Raw genomic sequence first — 20,068 nt, 5'->3', positions numbered from 1 at the left:
ATAGGCCATGGGCAGAGCAATGCGCCCGCCTCTGGCCAATTGCGTGCAGTCTATTATCAAAAGACGCATGCAAAGGCCAATCGCGCACCACAAAAGGAATCGCACACGCACGAGCGTGTGCGATTCCAGGGTCGATTTCTGGACCCCGGACAAAAGGTCTCTCTCCAGCGCGAGCACTGCTGTGCAGTGTAACGCAGGTCGCGAGACCTAAAAAAGAACGACAATGGGGATAGATGGCCCATAATAAGACAGGGTGATGAAAGTGAAGCAAGTACTGTAAATAAAGGAAAGAACAAAGCAGGGGAAACGCAATGCTATGAGAATAAGGGGGAAAGGAATTTGAAAGCAAAGGTGGAGGGGTAACATGAAATAACTGAAAACATTAAAGAGAGAAAACAACTCAAGTACAAGGAAGAATTGACTTGGAGGAGAGCAAATGTAAAAGTCTCGGTACCGCGCTATCAATGTGGGTTAAACGTTATGCAAAAGTAACAGCGTGACATGACATGGTGTAAAATGCTAAAAAAGGCATGAGAGAATTTCAGGTAGGGGGGGTGTTAGCATTGTGCACATCTTCCAGGTGTGCCTGAGTGATGAGTGCCATTCAGCCAGGAACCTGAACCACGCACCTATTAGTTTTAGCAACGTGTAGGTTTAATTTTAACAGTGTAAAACGGAGCTCACAAATCCGTGCGAGCGCAGGGATGTGGGCTAAAAGTCTAAGCCCGGCTGACGATGCCACCCGACAAGGGGTAACTGGTCATGTATACCAGTGGGGTCAGGAGTCATTGGGGCTGAGGCAGCCACAAGAGATGGCCCGGCGGTGCCAAGGGTGCATCATGTGTGTTCATGATGGGTGTGAGCGCACTGTGTTCTCTTGGGACTGGAAATAGTGCCGAAGAGGGGGAGCGGTGAGAGTTCGGGGAGCATGTCCAGGTTCGAGAGAAGGTGACATCCAGAGGGGTCTTTTTGGTCATTGGGAATAAGAGATTGTCCTTGGTAAAGAGTAGAGAGCGGGTGATAGACAGATAATGGATGGGGCAGAGGGATGTCTGTGATACAGGGTGCCTAGTGAAGGTGGGGGGGGTCTTGGTGGTGGACAGAGACTGTCTGTGGTAAACAGGGAGAGTTCCGCGGCGGATAGGGTGGACTATCCGGGAACGCAGACACGCCCCATCCGTGATAGACCGAAAAGTGTTCAGGGCAGAGCGTGGGTCCGTAGTAGAAAGGGGCAGCGTCCCGAGCAGTCACGGAGCGCGTCCATGGTGACAGGGAAAGCGTCCCTGGTAGTAGAGAGGGGGCGTGTAGGGGCTGACGGGGGATCATGTGCGGGGCCAAGTGTGTCCGTGGTAGGCAGTCCATGATGGTAGACTATATAAAACTGATAAAAATGCATTAAATAAATAGACAGAGCAAGTGTGTGTGGTAGAATGGGAGCGGGAGGGTCCCTGGGGGAGAAGGAGTGAGAGGGTCTGCAGTGGAGACTGGATCCATGGAAGAGTGTCCGGGCAGAGAGTGTTTCTGTGATAGACAGTGAGAGGCTCCGTGGAAGAGAGTCATTGGTGGCGAGTGTGTTCGTGGTAGGGAGGAAGTGAACGGACAGGTCAGTGGTGAAGAATGGGTCTCTGGTAGAGAGTCCGGGCAGACAGAGTGCCCCAAATAGGAAGAGAGTGCCCTAAGAAGTGTGATATAGCCGGGAAGGGAGCGCTCTCGGAGTCTAGGTACACATCGAGAGAGCCCGGGTGGTTCACGAGGGACGGCTGAGTCATCAGAGTGCCCTACGCTCGTGAGAGGAGTCTATGAAGCAGAGCGCCTGCACCTCTGGGATGGCACGACGTCACAAAGTGACCCAGCCACAGAGCAAGTCCCCTTGATGAAGTCCCGGGAGGGAGGGTCGTGTCCCCTGAAAAGAGTGTTCGGGGCGCCCCAGAGTGAGTCTAGGGCTCTCGCCCGCTCAAGCGCTGGCGGAGGGAGGCGAGACTTACACAAGAGGGTCCCTTACGTGATAGCAGCGCCCCTTACGCGCAAACAGTACCCTACATGTGACAAAGGGCTCTCGTGCACGGCCCTCCCTCTACTCACTGTGCTACGGAGCAGCAGCTGTACACACGGACGATCCCCTGTAGGAGGACCCGACCCCACATATGCAGAGATGATCATACAGGGAGCGTCATGCCTGACAAAACCAGGCATTGGTCCCATACCAAGCAAGTCCCCTCTAAAAGGAGTGTTGTAGGGGAAGAGTGGCCCCCAATCGGTCTCGCCTTTGGGACCTTGTAAGTGTTTAGCCATGCAACACTTGATGTTGTTGCACCAAGGATATTGTGCTGGATAACTAAACACTTATACGGTCCCAAAGGCGAGACCTATTGGCTATGCCAATGCTTGTTTAGAATGTATTTAATACTTGTGCTCAAGCATGTCGGAGGATGGTGCCGTTAAAATTTTGCCCCCCATGGGGAAACATTTCTGCGGACACCCATGGTACAGCATTATCAGTAACAGCATGGAATCAATATACACATGTGGCAACCTGCACTTGCACAGCACCCTCCCTTTCATAGTGGGGCCCATTCTGTATCAGCTAATGGCAGCTGGACAACCAGGGGCTCTCTTACTATCAAAACCCTGGCGACATTCTAGCCATCAATGTCCCCCTCTCCAAACCACGGGACTATCAGACAGAGAATCCGCGCCTTCGTCATCTCGGATCAGAGCACACGCGCCAGAAGCCCCTGCAAGGAAGAGCGCGTGGCACCGGGTCGGCGGGAGGGAACGCGGAGCCCGACTGACAGCTAGTCTCCGGAGGCGGGCGGAGACGCGTCAAGTCTGCGAAGCCAGAATGCTGACATTTCGTTTCTGGGTCCTCAGCCACTCGTGTCCCACGTGTATTAAAAAGCAAGCCGTCAAGAGAGCACAGGAGGCGGCAAAACTGAAAATTCACACAATGCCATGAACGTGTGAAGGAGGGGGTTGCACTTATTAAATCGCAGGCCACCGTTTAGGCAGCTTCCCATTGTCAAACTCACCTAACAATGGCAGCTGATTGTGCGGAATGTTTGTGACTTGTTTCCATAGACTGCTTTCTGAACAAAGGGCATTTGATTATTCCAAGAGATTTTCAGGCTGCGAGATTACTGACCCATGAGAAGGTGGTGTGAGAAGGAACCAAGTTACTATACTTCACATGGATGGACATATGTATTTAAATGATTCTACTGTAAGGCATTGCACCAATAAAATATGGAGTCTGGAATCTCTATAGCAATATGTAAACATGTAATAAAGCTCCACATTCATCAACCCGAGTTTCTGTAATGGAACGCACACTGACGACAATGACGTACACCCGAGTTATTGCCATTATTTTAGATTTCTACGAGGTTATACACTAATGCCATTAGTTTCGCCCTACTCTCCACTGTATCAGCTAAAGGAGAGAAATTGAGCTACAGTACAGGGAGAGATAATACCTTTACCAGCCATCCCTAGTTCCAACTGTAATGCTCTTTAGCAACGCAACGCTTTATCTATCTCAATCCTAGCAAACTAATTTGTTTTAAATAGAGATTCATACTGCCCGTCTGCCGATTCTACATACTGTAAATGACAGGTACTTAATTTACCGACATAGAAAGGATGGAAGGCAGAGTCAGCCGACATTGACGAACACATACATACGCGTGCGCACTCACGCACAAACACAGTAAACATTAATATATATAAATTTCCCAAGAGATTGAAAACCGCAGCAAAAATGAAAACAAGTATGATAGATACATCCTTCTGTTAAAATAAATACGCAAAAGACGTCGCTCTCCTTGCCTGTTGGTATTCTCATGTCTCAGCGAGGCCTCTCGGTGTCGCGACCCCCTGCGCAGCCCATCCTAAACGTGGACAAGGCTGTGGGGCCGGGTGGCTCGCAGCCCGGCCAACCTTCTGAGACGTCTTGAGTGGCGGACTCAGGAAAACGCCGCACACTTGCAGCCGGGGAGGCAGGACCGGCCCCTCCCCCCTACAAGGAAGAACTCGTCGCCTTCCAACTTGCCTCCGCTCTCTCAGGTCATTCAGCCAGACTCCGTCCTTCCATTTGTTAGGTGCCATCTCAAAGGTCGCTTCTTCTTTTTATAAGTTCTCGTTGAACGCTGAACGCTGTGCCATACACTTACCTGCCGTGAGGGGAACGGCCTGCAGTGGGGTCGCTGGGCTGCATCTTTACGGAGCTTCGCCGCCGTGAGGGGAACGGCCCGTGCAAACTCCATTTCCCGGCATTCCCTGTTCCGGCGCTTGCCGATGACGACGCTACCCAGCGCCGGACCAGCTTAAAATCAACCCGGCGCTCACGCAGCGCGGGACGCGCGCGGGCAGCGCCCGGGCAAAGCCCGGGCCAAGGCCGGGCCCGTCCTTGCCCGTCAAGGACCGTTCAAGACCGGGCTGGGCCCACCCCCTAACATTGCCACTAGGACATCAGAACTGTAAGTGTTGCTAATGGCCATTTGGTTGTGCTGTTGGTTACCCCGGACTGCTGTGTGATATCGAAGTACCTCCCTTTACTTTATTGGCACCATTTTGTTGGCTCCCCTGTATTCACTCCGCCCCAGCCTATGTGACTAATTAAGACTGGCCACATTTGTAGGCTTCGCATTTTAGTGACTGTGGGCGGTCCAGGGTTGTAGAGTGGGGCCTTTGGTAATAAATTTTATTTTCCTGTTATTTTTAATGTCATTTCATATCAAGTGCTTTTCCTTAATTCTGTAATTCTTGTGTTGGTTACCTTATTTCTTTGTACCTTTGTATTTTTTTTTTTTTTTAAGGCGACATGCCTAAATCAGCTGGGAATCCCCGCCCTAGTGTCTCTACACTTGATAACTATTTAGTTAAAGTAGTAGACAAAATTAATAAGGAACGTAGACTATCTCTTGGTATAGGAAGTATTCCTGACCCCACGATCCACCCAATCACTGTTGAGATCTCTGCCCCTCTGTCTACCGATTCGTTAATTTCTACTATTGACGATAGTTGTTCAGTGGTCTCTCCTGACTGTTTAACCAGGGAGGGCATCAATGAAAAAGTGCAATCACAGGTTATTTCTGACGCCGAGGACTCCCACAAGGAACCTGATGCAAATGAGTCTCATTATGACCTTGACCCTGACGCCCCGGGTCCAGTGGCCCCTAAACCTCATAGAGTGTTGAGGTCAGGGAGACATACAAGTAGACCAGCACAACCTAAGAAGGGGGGCCGTAACAAGAAAAAGAATAGTGTCCCCGTACCAAGTGGGGGTTCCACCGAGTCAAATATCTTACTAAATGATGATAATTCCACCCATTTGACACTAGCCCCAGACCAGCTTGAGCTTCTTATAAGGATGATTGATGCCAAATTGGATAAAATAGTCCTTCCACTCCTCGATAAACTTGAGGTTGTTTCTAGGGAGGTTGTTAGATTAAGTGAGCTTGTGCAATCTGCCCTGAAACCAATCAATAGCCAGCAACCAGCTGCCGTTGCGGCCCCTATGGCCGGGGGTCGGATTAGCAGGCCCGTGCAACCTAACAAAGGAACTCCCACCGTTGGAACGACTTATTTAGGTTCTAGTAACCCTGCTCAGTTAAATAGTAACTCCATCATAGCTACTGAGCAGCAGAGTAATTTAAACTCACCATCCTCAGGGGGCACTATAAAAGCTACTACAGCATTACCTTCATGCACTAATAAGGCCCCTCTGAACCCGCCAATCATCCGGGCCCCGGGGAACCAGTTGAAGATCACTAAAAGGGGGATATGTAATAACCGTGGCCTACCTCATCCAAACCTCCCACCGGACTGCTCACCTTATGTAGCTGTCCTGACCAATGTTACACCAATTAGGGAGGATGGGCTTCATCATTATATTGAATCACATGAGTCCCTCAAAAATAAAAACGTGGCATGGCTTAATCGGGAGTGTGGCTTTCCAGTGGCTCTGGCGGACCAAATTTTGGCCACCACTAGGGCCAACTGGATTGGCACATCCCCGAAGAACATCCCTGGGGACTGTGTTATTGTTAATTTTAGTAATCCACACCTTGCCACAACAGCTCTGATTCGAGCTACCTCTCGTCCATGCAATGAGCAGGGCATCTCACTTCGTCCCTTGGGCTTTTTTTATAGACAATGCATTAGTCATCATTTCAACAACAATGGGGGTTGAGTACGAGGGGAGAAGCTGTGGATAGGTTTGCAATTAGTTCTTATGTGAATACTGCTAATTGTTTTGACTGCCTTAGCGGGCTGGATCAAAATGATTGACTGGAATATAAGATACCCCCTGAGATTTTGGAGAGACAGGCTCCGCCTGACTTGGGACAAAAGGTTTGTACTTCAGGGACTCTAACCAACACCCTTGGGATAATTATAGATCGCTTGCCCATGGACTTGAAGGGCGATACAGTTGGTCACTCTGAGTCTTTGATGGTGTTGGGTATGTTACCCCCAGTCACTGAGTTGGAACGGATCCCGTTTGGTATCGATCAAATTATTCATACTCCAGGGTACACGGATAACCCCTCTGGGACAACCGTAGATTGTACGCCTATGGGCAGGGAGGGCACCCTTTTTGGCCGGCCGGAGTTATCATCGAATACTTTAAATGTTGCTATTTCCCAGCAAGGTAGTAATTGTTTACCTAAGGGGCCTGGTGCCCATGGTCTTTCCAGATGTTATATTGCCAGTTGGAATATTGCGGGCATCAGGTCCAAATCAGATTGCTTAGGCTGGACCGAATTTTTAGCTCTCTTTGATATCATTTGTTTACAGGAAACATGGTGTAGGCACTTTGAAGGATATAATGGTTTTGTCTCTTACCAGTTACCTAACACCATCTTCATGGGGCTACTTTTAGCCCCAAGGCCAGTGGTGACAACCTATTACTGCCATTGCAGACATTTAGTCATTCATCTTCAATCAGTTTTGCCATTTTTTGCCGTTTTTTTATCCATCATGTTTTTCCGCTTATGATTTTTCTCACCTTACAATATCCCATGCAAGGAAATGCAATTTCCACTTTTTCTTATGTTCTAGTGGGCCATCCGAACCTCTTCAAAGAACACTAATAGAGCAATGTTCGTCGAAAGCAGTTTATTAAAACCCAATGCATTTCGGGCCCCTCGGGGCCCTTCGTCAGGGGTAACTGTAAATGAACAATAAAGACTTGTTTTCAGAATTAGATATACCATCGCAAAACTAGTTACATTAACACACTTAGTTTCTCCTTATATTTACAACAAAGGGTGGAGAGAATAATAGGTATCACACGAGGAAGGGGGGAGTAAAACAGTGAGAAATGTGAATAAGAGAATTGGTGATGTAGACACGGGAACCATAGGAGTGAGGGCCGACGGAGTTATGAAGTATAAGCTGTAAAGAGAAATTTTTTACAAAAAGCAGGTTTTGAAAAGAAATGAATGTAGAAGGAGATAGAAAGAACGTGGGACATCTACTGACAGTCACTATACGTTTTTTAAATATAAGGAGAAACTAAGTGTGTTAATGTAACTAGTTTTGCGATGGTATATCTAATTCTGAAAACAAGTCTTTATTGTTCATTTACAGTTACCCCTGACGAAGGGCCCCGAGGGGCCCGAAATGCATTGGGTTTTAATAAACTGCTTTCGACGAACATTGCTCTATTAGTGTTCTTTGAAGAGGTTCGGATGGCCCACTAGAACATAAGAAAAAGTGGAAATTGCATTTCCTTGCATGGGATATTGTAAGCTGAGAAAATTCATAAGCGGAAAAACATGATGGATAAAAAAACAGCAAAATATGGCAAAACTGATTGAAGATGAATGACTAAATGTCTGCAATGGCAGTAATAGGTTGTCGCCACTGGCCTTGGGGCTAAAAGTAGCCCCATGAAGATGGTGTTAAGTTTGACAACGTGCGTCTGGGCTTGGCACGTCACCAGTGAGCACGCCTCAAGAAGAATTGTGTGGTATAGAAGAGAGTTAAAAATGTAAGAATACGGAGTGCAACCCATCACATTGATCTTACCAGTTACCTGCCACTGGCTCCCTATCAGGTAGAGCTAAGGGGGGCCTTTTGATTTTAATCTCTGTCCAAACCCCCTTGCTGGTTAAAAAATGTATACAAGTTGGGGCTCATTCTCAGATTTTGTGGCTGTACAAAACCGGAGGCAGGAACATACTTTTAATAAATTTTTATAATAATGTTTTTGATGATACCAGGGTTCAGGTGGTTAGTGCACTATCAAGTGCGTTGGATGATATTCAAGGAATCCAACGTAATCTTGGATTTGTTCATGGCAGGAGATTTAAATGCTACTACCTGTCCATTTTCAAATGCCAATGTTTGTGGGGTGGTGGACTGTTATGGAGACGGACGTCCCCACTTTCAACATAATCGTTACGGAGATGCCCTAAATAGTCTCCTTGATTCACATAATATGTCCATTATGGTGAATGAGAAAAATGAGCAGGAGGAGATCCGTCCAACTTTCACAGGCCGGGGTGTGAATTCTTTTATTGATTTTATCTGTATTTCCTCGAGTTTCGAGGCCTGGACTATGGCACCTAAAGTCATAGATATCCAGCTTAGTGACCATAATTGCTTGTCAGTCGAGGCTATGCTATGGGAAAATAATGGGAACTACATTTCGGGCACTATTAATAACATAGAAGTTGTACGCCCTAATGGTTTTAGACTCAGATGGAGGGGGGACAAAGCTGAAATCTTGTCTGACTCAATTATCACTAGCTGCCTGGCTGGTATCACAGGAATTTTAGAAGATAATTCTGGTACTATTGGCTCTATTGAGCTTTTTACTGGTATTAATGCGGTCATTGACTCCAAGCTTACTAGTACATCTAAATTTAAGGAAGAACGTCTGCGGGGGTGGTTTAATACAGCTTGTACTCAGGCTTTAAAAGAATTAAAGTTAGCCCTATCAGCCTCGCCTAGAGATAAGGGCTTGGTTGTAGATCTCAGAACCAGATACAAGGATACTCTCAAACGGAGGAAACTGAAACTCCAACAGGAAGCGTGGGATAATTTGTCCCTGGCTGCCGAATCTAATAACAGCACCCTATTTTGGAAAACAGTTAATTCCCCTTTTCTCAAAGATGATAAAATCCCTGAATTAACCTCTAATGTTATGAAGGAATAGTGGGTTTCCCATTTCTCTAAAATCTTTGAGTCTGATACTGTATCTAGGGATTCTGGGGATAGGTGGCCGTATATGCCATTGAATATCACCATCCAAGAGGTTTTAGATAGCATAAGGGCAAGTAAAGGAGGAAAAGCACAGGGTCCTGATGGCGTCCCAATCGATGTTTACAAACTGGTCCCTGAAGTCTGGGGGCCTTTGCTAACTAATATCTTTAATGCAGCAGCCCGTAATGAGGTGCCCCCTACTTGGGAAGAATCCATCCTAATACCAATATTTAAGAAAGGAAATCGAGGGGACGTTAAGAATATCGTCCAATCTCTTTGTTGGATTCTTCCATAAAAGTAATGAGTAGAGTGCTTCTAGTAAGGCTGGAAGAATGGGCGGAGGAAAATGGCATTCTTGCAGAGAGCCAGTTTGGATTCAGGAAGGGCCGTGGTACGATTGAGCAGTGTCTAAATTTAGACCTGCTCATCGGCAAATATACCCTGGCTAAGACCGGCACTATTTATCTCTGCTTTGTGGATTTGAGTAGTGCCTTTGACCTGGTGGACCATGGCATTCTCTGGGCAAAGCTTATTGAAATGGGGGCACCCGAGGGCATTGTGTTCTTCTTAGCACGTCTTTATGCCAAACTACGTGCTTGTGTCCGTTATGGTTCCAACGGGGAATGTACCACTAACTTTGAGATCGGACGTGGAATTAGGCAGGGATGTGTGTTGGCGCCACTGCTATTTACACTTTTTATTAAGGAGATTGACCCTTTTCTTAAATCCTTGGCAGTGGACGCCCCTAAAATCAATAAGGACCCAGTCCCTGTGTTATTATACACGGATGACGCGGCCCTAATTTCACGTACCCCAAATGGCCTCCAGCGATTGATGGACGGCTTTTCTCAATTTATCACAAGTAGAAAGTTAGTGATAAACAAATCCAAAACCTATGTTATGGTATGTGGGCGTAGGAGCAGAAAGACACAGTCTTCCTTCTTTATAGAGGGACAGAAGGTTCAGGCTGTTGATAATTTTTCGTACTTGGGGGTCACTTTTTCAAATAAAAAAATGTGGGTTAACGAACATAAGAATGTCAGGGCCAAGATGGCGAGGAGTGCTCATGGAATTTTTTCCATGGCCACGAAACTCGGAGACAGGCGGGTTCAGGATATGCTTAAAATCTTTCAGTCCCGCTGTGTTTCGATTGCCTTATACGGAGCTGGCATTTGGGGCTATGCCCCGGCGGGATCTCTTCAGGTCGAGGAGAATCTTTTTCTGAAGAGACTTTTGTGTTTGCCAAGCTCTGTCTCCAACGTTTTAGTGCATAATGAACTGGGTATTCACCATCTTGCCGATCTGATTCTCCTTAGGCCTCTGTTGCTATGGCGTTCCATCTGGATAAAGGAAGAGACCTCATTATGTAGAGCTATCATTTCTGACTGCCTCTCTTTGGACCATCATCTGAGGATCCCATGGTTAAAGTATACTGTGCATAGTTTTCATGAGATCTTTAATATCAATATCATGGTGGATCATTGTGGGGCTAATGAGTTGTCTAAAGCAGAACTTAAGCACTGCTTTTTACAACAGCTCTCCACTAGGAGGCTACAAAACAGTTTGGAACTTTCATCCTGTGTTCTTTATTACGATCTAAACAAATTTGTAGGTCTCCAACCGTATCTGTCACAAGTGAGCTGGAAGTCACATCGGCTTGTGTTGGCCAGACTTAGAACCGGAATAGTCCACAACCATGTTGCCTTCCCCTCTCAGTACCTACATCCCGTTGGCCCCTGTCCATGTGACAATACTACCCCCCAAAGTACTGTGCACTTTCTTTTGCTTTGTCAGCTGTATAAACATCTGCGGATTGCCTACCTGAAACCCTTATTTGCAAAATTTGGAGTTAGATCAATGCATGACTGTATGAGCTTGCTTTTTAATTTACATCATCCTGATGTTTGTTTTTATACAGCTACCTTTCTTCTTAAATCAATTAATGCAAGGAAAAGTATGCTTTTTTAAATTTTTAATATTGTTGTATATTCTGCCCATGACTCTGTTTTATATTTTATGCTGTGCTTTTATGGTCTTGTCAAATGTACCGAATAAAGCCTTATGAAATGAAAATGAAGTTCTTTTATAAACTGCACTTTTTTAAAGGGTGTTGGCAACCGATCCGGAGGTTTCCCATCAGCATAGAGTGCATTATAAACAAGGCAGAGCAACGCGGTCCCGAAAGTGAAAGAGGACCGCGCTGCAGCCGATCTCTTGTCTTTATGGGGCCATATGTTTGAAACACATGGCCCCATAAAGATAAGAAAAGCCTTTACTACAAACGTAAAGCAACCGAGCCATTCCAACTGGGACGGCTCTAAAAGAGAAAAGTGTACGTCACTAGACGCTCTCTTCCAATGGCTGGCTGCCGTTTAGCATAAACGGTGACGCCAGCCAATGGAAAAGAGGGGCGGGTCTTAAAGCCCACAAGAGAAATCTACCCTAACTCATTAAATCTCGCCAGCGAGACTGCGCGAGGTGAGACCTAAAAAACTCCCCATACAGCAAAGGGTACCACTACGTAAGCACGCTTCTCAAAATGCAGGTCGTGATCACCACATACCAGTGTTAGAAGTGGGGGGTAAAGGGGAAAACCCACGCAAGGATGAGAGAAGACCCAGGAAATCTGTCTAAAAACGTGGTTAATTGGCTGTGTCAGGTTTCCTAACATACACTTGGTAAAGAAAAATACATCTTTAACTGTACAGCTAAATACATCATTAACTAGTATGAATTAACGTGTGAAATCTGATATATTTTTAACTTCCGATATTTAACATGGCATGTTCACAAAGTCTGCTTTTTAAACCATAAATGTGATAAACCTAAGCCGTGATCTACCATTAAATACACTATTGTCAAACAATACCTATGAGTCTAAAATTGCTAGAAACTACGCCACATGCCAGCATTTTTTAAATAAACATTTGAGCTACTATGGTCAAGATAGGGACTTATTCAACCAGCGTTGAACCTGGTATCATGTTAGTCGCTACTTATTTGATGTCCGTTGTCCTACCTGTTTTCATCATTATATTTTCTGTTATAGCGCCCAACACAAACTTTCTGCTCTGTAATGAGGGAGGTCTGCACTTAAAGCACAGAAGAGATCAGCAAACACCCTTTCTATTCATCACGTCTCAAATGGGACGGCAACATGTGATTATTTAAGGTTTAATATGAATTATTCACATTAAAATACATTTCCAAAGTCCGATATGTTTCCAATCACAGAATGTCCCCAATACGCTTAAAAGTGGAAGCACAAGCCATTTGTCTCCGAGCCATGGAGTTTCTGTCATCAGCACTTCTCCTATTTTCCACAGGACCAGTTCAAACATGAATAGCAAAATATCCTAGTTTTCAAATGTTTTCTGAATAATTATGATCCTGGCATATTTGACAACACATCTGCTACATAATCGGACAATTTTATCTTGCAAATTGTTTGTAGCTCAAACGTATCAAAAGTTACAAAAAATGTGACTTGTGTTGCTGCGAAGTGGACAGCCCTTCGCAAATGTTGCACCCCAAGTGCGCCGGGTATGCGCAGACATGGGTCCAGGGCTCACTGTCCCAAAAGCAGCTAAAGTCAGAAAGCCGGCAGTGAGAGCTCAAAAAATATATTATCAGTAGTCCGGTAAGGAGAGATTAGTAGGTTCTCGGATCTACTTTAAAGTGAAGGATCAATAAAGAACTGCGACAGGTTTTCTTTTCCTGAGTCTTATGCCAATGGAACAGTAAAATGTATAAACTATTTAACTGTGTCGGCTGTGCACAATACCCTTTCTCACCATGGCTGGTGATGCTTGAGAGTAGTGTAGCGTAAAGCTAGAGCTAAACTAGAGCGTACAAAGCGAGTAAGGGTGCCTTTTTTTTTTAGGAGGATTTGCAGTCTGGGTGTTGCTACTCCCAAGATAATTTTGAAAAAAAAAACTATAGGGTCAAATACTGCATTTTATTTTCAACACCCCATTTTTACACAAATTCTCTCAAAAGCCATTACTGTGCCAAGACAACATAGCCTGATGCTCCCCAGGAGTTGACCACATTTTTTTTTTTCAAGATGCACAATATGTTCCTCCCATAAGTAAATATTTACCTCCACTTTGCCAAGGCCTGTGTTTTGTCCTGCTTGCTCACATGTTATCTCACTCAGGCTCACTACCCCCATTATTCGTTCTCATTCACTTTCCCTTTTACTCAAAATTGCTCACTTGCACTCACTCTTCAACATTCGGTATCACATACTCACTCAGTCTCACCACTTTTTCCTACTCGGATTACCTCATTCTAACTTACAGTTGCACTTACTCTACGTGACTCATTCTCACTCACTTTCATCGACATACACTCTTTCACTCATGCTCAGTTACACTCTTTCACTCATGCTCAGTTACATTCAGGCACTCAATCATTCACACCCACATTTACTTACTCGCACTCATTCTTCTTTGCAGGACACTTGAATACATATGTGCTATACTATGTTTGAGCAGCTAGCTGGCTGACATGAAGAACAATTATTTATTTATCTCACTTGTAAAGCGCACTATCACCTAACAGGCATCCTGGCGCTGACAATCAAGAGTGCACAATTTGTGGATAAGAAGGAGCCCTTGTGGGTTTCTGTGAGTCAGATCAGATTCTCTTGAGTTCCTTTGTCTCTGTGCCCTGCTTAACACATGTGTACAGGAGGAGCCCTATATTCATGTCCTCAATGTTGGAGACAAAAATACTCATTGATTTCTGAACGAGAGTAAAAGCGTTAAGGTAACATGTCGTTCCTGCTTATATTTTGCATGCTTTACATAATCCTGCATTCCCTATGAGTATTTGCTTTTCCCAGAATGTTGTTACTTTTTTTCAGGGACTGCATAATTTGAAATGAGTCACATCCAGGTGCTTATAATGGGGCAGAATTGGGTTGTAGCTGAAGACAGTGCGAGTTTCACTCAGTGGGGCAGAAGGGTGTTCGGTGGGGATAGGATGTGGCATTATGGCCAGAGCTACCACATTTGGAACTGGGGAACCTGGTTCAGCCTTCATGCCTTGTCCATCAGACCACTCCTGAGGGAGCACCCATGATAGACTTTAGAAGGCCCCACTAGACCTTAGAAGCCCTGGTCTCTTAGCACCAGCAGGTGAACCCTACCGGTGGCCAGTTGGGTAAACTTGAAGCCCTGTCCACCACAATTCATACCGAAGTTCACCACCAGTCTTGCGGGCAGGTCTACAAAGCAGCACACCCTAGAGCAGCAGTGGCTTTGTCACGGAGGTCACAGGACCATTGAGGCCAGTCCACCTCACGCATTGGTGCTTTCATAGGCCTTGTTCCAGTAGTACTAATGCAACTCACCAGGGATTTGCAATGCAGGATTTACATGCACACCAGACTAAGGAGCATGTTTTCAAGGGCCTTGCATCATGCTTGCACCTTGCAATGTGGTACATGCACAATGCAAAGCTTGAAGTCATATTTTAAAAGCCATGTAAAACCACTTGCATGTCTTTGAACGGCTTCATAGATATGGTGTACTGCAACCCAGCACAAAATGCTGCATTGCCTTACTGTGTGCACGGTAGGTGTTGCATGGGAGACTGGTTTTGTAACTGGGGTTTTGCAGCAATGCTGCGAAATCAGCCCCCAGTAACAAAACCAGCAGAACTGTGCAGCATAATGACTCACTCTTAAAAACGCATAAATCACTGCAGAGTTCCTTGTAATCGCAGTAGTTTTCCTGCAATAATAAAAGTCTCCCACACAACTCCCACGGTTTTTGACTCATTCATAGATTTACAAGGACTAGTAATCCTGGGAATGTGGCAAAATCTTGCGCTGCCCCAGAGGAGGCATAACTAGGAGAAATATCTTTATTTCTCCTTGTTTTTTCCTCTTTCAAACTGTGCTTTATTCTGCAGCACACATAGAAAGATGAAAAAGCCTCTCAAGATTGTTTTTGTACAGGAAGGTGCCCCTTCCTGCACAAAAACAATCCTGCATGCAAAGGAGGCACCCTTGCACCATGGGGTAAGTGTGCCTGCGTTGAAGCTAGGCTGTCAAAATGGCACCAGTGCAGGGGGAAAAGACAGGATTGTGATACAGGGCAGCGCAGCAAAGTAACTTGCTGTGCTGCCCTGCGCCACCATTCCCATAAATATGTCCCTAAGCTCACAAACTTCATTGTCTCTCTGCTTCATACACAAGCCCTTTTAGCATGTGCTGCCTGCTTTGGGGCCACTGCAATTATGCAGCAACGGAGGACAACATTATGTTGCAGTGTTGACTAAATTATGCAGCAAAAAAGACTGCAGTGTTATGTAGTACATTTTCTGATACATTATTATTTTGACATTTTTACACATACTAACAGTCTCTGGAAAGCTTTCGCCTCATTAATTCCAGTGTAACATGCAAATGCAGCGGTGAGAAAGGTGACCAGTCAACCTTTGCACACGGCCTTCCACTTCACAGCAACACAATTCACGTTGTTTGGTAACTTTTGATCAGTTTGAGCTACAAATTTTTTTTTGTTAAAACCATCAGATTATGCGGGAGATGTATCATGTGGAACAATACGGCAGAGCTATAATTATGTGGAAAACATCTGCAAACTAGGATATTTTACCATTCATGTTTGAACATCTAATGCTGGCCTTGTGCATGCTGCGTGAAGCACATAAAAAAAACATAGGACTACAACTTTGCTTTGCTCGAGTGTCACTGAATGACGTAGTCAACAGTGCCCCCAGCACAGAAAACACTGACAGTGAAGTACAAGTGTTAATAAAATTTTACTATTATGCACACACTGCCTCAGATAACTAAAATGCATTATGCCAGAACGTATCAACTTATTATGTTCCATGTCTTGTTTACCAGCTGCTATAAGATGTGTACTGCAGTAAGACATCTAGGGGGTTGACTTGGCCATTCAAGAAGGCCCAACTTTATGAGAAGGTGCATGGGCAGCAGAGCTCAATAATTAGAACAGTGGTCTTTAAACCAGGGTTTACTGGTGTCTAACAGTTTTTTTTATCCATGAACTTAGTTATGGAACAATTTAAAATTGAGCTGTTCCCATTCTGTAGATACCAGTGCAAAATGATCATTATTTTCTAGCAAATTCATGCTAACTTTTATTTAACATTCCCTTCTTTATTTGAAAGATTTCTCAGATCGTGCTGTTGCAGACACTGACCAGAAACCGGAGGAGGGTGTTTCTGTTCTCAAACCAGAAAGACAGGTCATCATCAAACCACGGCACTGCAAGGCCATAGAGGGATCAGGTTTACTGCTAGATCGGAGGCAAATCAGTGTCACTGCATAGGCCGCAAAGCATAGTTGTTACAGAATCTCGGAAGTAGGGGTGCTTCCTAAATCTCTTCCGCCTGCCACATAAATTGCTGCTTACCTAGAAGCTTTGCAGTATTCGACTTTCTTCAATCCAACGTCAAGTTTTAAAGAGGTAAAGAGCCTCAGCCAGGTTCTGAGACTATTCAATCTATTCCCTCACATTTATTGGGACCTGCTCATTGATACAAACAATGTAGCATTTAATCCCCCCATTATTCCATTGCATAAATGCATGTAAAAATATTTTTCAAGTAAATGCCTTAAGTGTGGGCTGACACATTTTAATTTACACCATAGTTTTCATTGTCAAACGGCTAATATTCAATATAGTGTTTACCGTGGGATTAAAAAAATGACATGGACTCTTTCTTAAATTGTCTTGTGGAAAATCCCAATTTGTACCGACAGCCAGCATTTAAAATAAATCATGAGTTATGGTACAGTGCTTATTTTAAAATGTATGTATTTACACAATTATTTATGCAGATGCTTCAGTGGCTGCAGAAGAAAAATGCTCCAGCCACATCTCGCTACACACGCAAGTCCCCAGGCTCCAGTTCGGAAGGACCAATGGCAAATGCAAATCAGGGTTTTGAAAGGCAAACAAGTGAAAGTGGCAGGATGCCCGAGAAGAGGAGAAGAGTTGATTCTGAAGACGAAGTATTGTTAGATGGTTGTGGCACTAACGACAGTCACATACTCCTCCAAGGAAATGTGGTGGAGAGTATGGATCAAATTGATCACCCAGCCTGCTGGTCTTCGGAACAACTTGAAATCAAACATACAGAGTATCCATGGCTCTTATTTTCCAAAGGCAAGCTTGGATGTAAAGTGTGCAGGAAGGTAAATCTTAAAACAGAAACAAGTCAAGGTGTGCATCTTTCCATGGAATGGGTAGATTGCTTGGTCATCCCATATGGCCCTTCTAAAAGACAAGCAGTTAATTGCTCTGCGGAAAAAAATATTTCGTCATAAGAATAGCTCCTGTCATCTTAAGGCACTAGCTATTTTAGAACAGAGGGCCTGTGAAAGTATTCCACAGTACAATTTGAAAATGCAAATGAAAGTACAGGAAGAGACATGCCATGTATTCAGAACTGCATACAAAATAGGCAAACATGAGCGCCCTTTTTCTGATATGCCGTTACATATTGATGTTCAAAAGATGAATGGTGCAGACTTGGGCAGAGTCTTGCATTCAGATCACAGCTGCGCTGACATAATAGACCATATTGCTGCTACAATGAGGTCAAGGCTGATTGATTGTATCTTGCAGAATGAATCAAAAAGAAGCCTCATGATAGATGAATCTACCACAGTTAGTAAATTGACCACACTAATTATCTTTGTAAGAGCATGTATTGATAAACACAATGAGCCACTGACCTTTTTCTTAGATCTTGTTGAGTTGCCAAGCACAGCAGCAGATATAATCTTAGATACCTTACTTGCATGCTTAGAGAGACACGGTTTTACTGATGAGTATTTAAAAAGTCATTTGGTTCAGCTTGTAACAGATGGTGCTTCCAATATGATAGATAGGAAATCCGGTGTGGCAACTCTTCTGAAACTGAAATATCCACAGTTGAGTGTATGGCACTGTGCTAACCACAAGCTGGAGCTTGCTGTGGGTGATGTTTGTGAAGAAGTCGCAGGCATTAATCAGCTCAAAGTTTTTTTGATAAACTATATACCACCTACCATGCCTCTCCGAAAAATCAGAGAGAGCTTGGGGAATGTGCTCTGGAGGTACAAGTAAGACTTCTGACAATTGGAAAGGTGCTAGATGTATGTTGGGTGTCCTCAAGTGAAAGATCTGCGAGAGCTGTTTGGAATAACTACAAAGCACTTAGTAAACATTTCATGGAATCTTCCGAAGACTCAACGAGGAGTGACATTGAGCAGAGGAAAAATGCTGGTTTAAACCGTTTATTAACCTCCCTGGTGTTTGTTGAAAATATGGGCATTTTATATGATGCTCTTACAGAATTGGGTGACCTATCCAGAAGGCTGCAGCGGCGTGATACGACCATATATGAGGCCGATCGTTCAATACAGATGCAGATTTTAGTGTTTGAATCAATGGCTGATGCACCTGGGCCCTTTGTTTGCTACAACTGCATTAGATGCTGCTGAGCGGATGCAGTTAGCTGGTGTAGGACTGCAACAGAACAAAGGCTGTGTTAGCATCAATAGGGCACAGTTCTTTAAGAGCTTAGCAAATAACCTGCGAAAAAGGATGACAATGTCTAATGCATCAAATGTTTCTAGATGCACAACCACAAACAATGATGAAATAGAATACAAAGAGTTAGTACATAGAATAAAACTCCTACAACCAGTTTATTGGCCAGATCCAGTAGACATCTTATACGGTGAGGGAGAATTACAAAACCTTTGTAGCAGGTTGCATGTATTTGATACCAGGCAGTACATCCTTGGTTTCAGAGAGTACAAACAAAATAAAAATTGCATCTCTGAAAGCCTGAAACCATTAATGCACATTATAAACACCTTTTGTACCTCAACTGCTGAATGTGAACGGGGCTTTAGTGTAATGAATGATGTGCTCACACCACTGCGGAACAGAATATCAATCAATCGTCTGTCTTCTATAATGTTCATAAATATCGTGGGGCCACCTGTTATACAATTTAAACCTGAATTGTATGTTCAGAAATGGTTAGAAAAAGGGAGGAGAAGTGCCGATGAAAGAAACTGCATGGCTCGGGGACAAATGGCTTATGATTCCACTTATAAGCGTATTTGGAATATTCTGTGATTGGAAACATGTCCCACATTGTAAATGAATGAAATATAAACAACTTATATATTAAACCTCAAATAAACATGTTTATTGATTCTTTGAATTAAATAACGTTATAAGCTGTAACTGGTCAGTGAAATGCCAAACGTTCAAAAATTGGTATGTTTTGCTATTTCTAGCCACACCTACGACTCCGCCCACAAATCCAATCCTCTGCTTATTCCTGCCCCCTGAGTCTCCCCTACTTTTTTATCCCCCACTTCGACCACTGCCACATACATACACCACCCCGCGTATGAAGCCTTTATAAAGGGCCGGCGTTTTGCATGTGCGAACTGGGGCCATGCCCAGGGGCACTGGAGCTTCCTGGGCTAGTCTTCCTGTGACGTGGTCCAAAGGTTCAGGCTGTTGGCGCCCTTTGCTGCTTTTTTATGACGCTCTTTAATCTTGCCCACCTCCCTCCTACTGCTCCCACATTTAGTGCATAGACAATTAAAGAGGGCACGCGGTAGGGGACGCCAAATGTGGTTTCGCCTCGGGCGCTCTCTGAGCAAAGGCCGGCTCTGCCTTCATACCAGTGCTTAATTTGTGCGGGGGCTTTCCGGTGCTTAGCACCGGCACTTATTTCTCAGGGCCGTGTCTATGTCTCCGGGACACTGGTTGTGACTGCCAATGCTTGTTGGCCGCTGCGGTACATTGTTTCATGGTCCGTTTTCGGTTTCTTACATTGCACT

The 20,068-nt window shown here is 44.6% G+C and overlaps 1 protein-coding gene across 1 annotated transcript in view; it reads right to left on the bottom strand.

The window, feature by feature from the left end:
• The window catches only part of LOC146869867 (uncharacterized), a 196,992-nt gene that overhangs the window by 171,894 nt on the left and 5,030 nt on the right, over positions 1-20,068 (bottom strand). The window lies entirely within an intron of this gene.

Source organism: Triturus cristatus, chromosome 1_1, assembly GCF_964204655.1.
Source record: "Triturus cristatus chromosome 1_1, aTriCri1.1, whole genome shotgun sequence".
Taxonomy (NCBI): Eukaryota; Metazoa; Chordata; class Amphibia; order Caudata; family Salamandridae; genus Triturus; species Triturus cristatus.
Note: the sequence above shows the minus strand (reverse complement) of the source record. Positions and strands in the feature narration are given on the sequence as shown.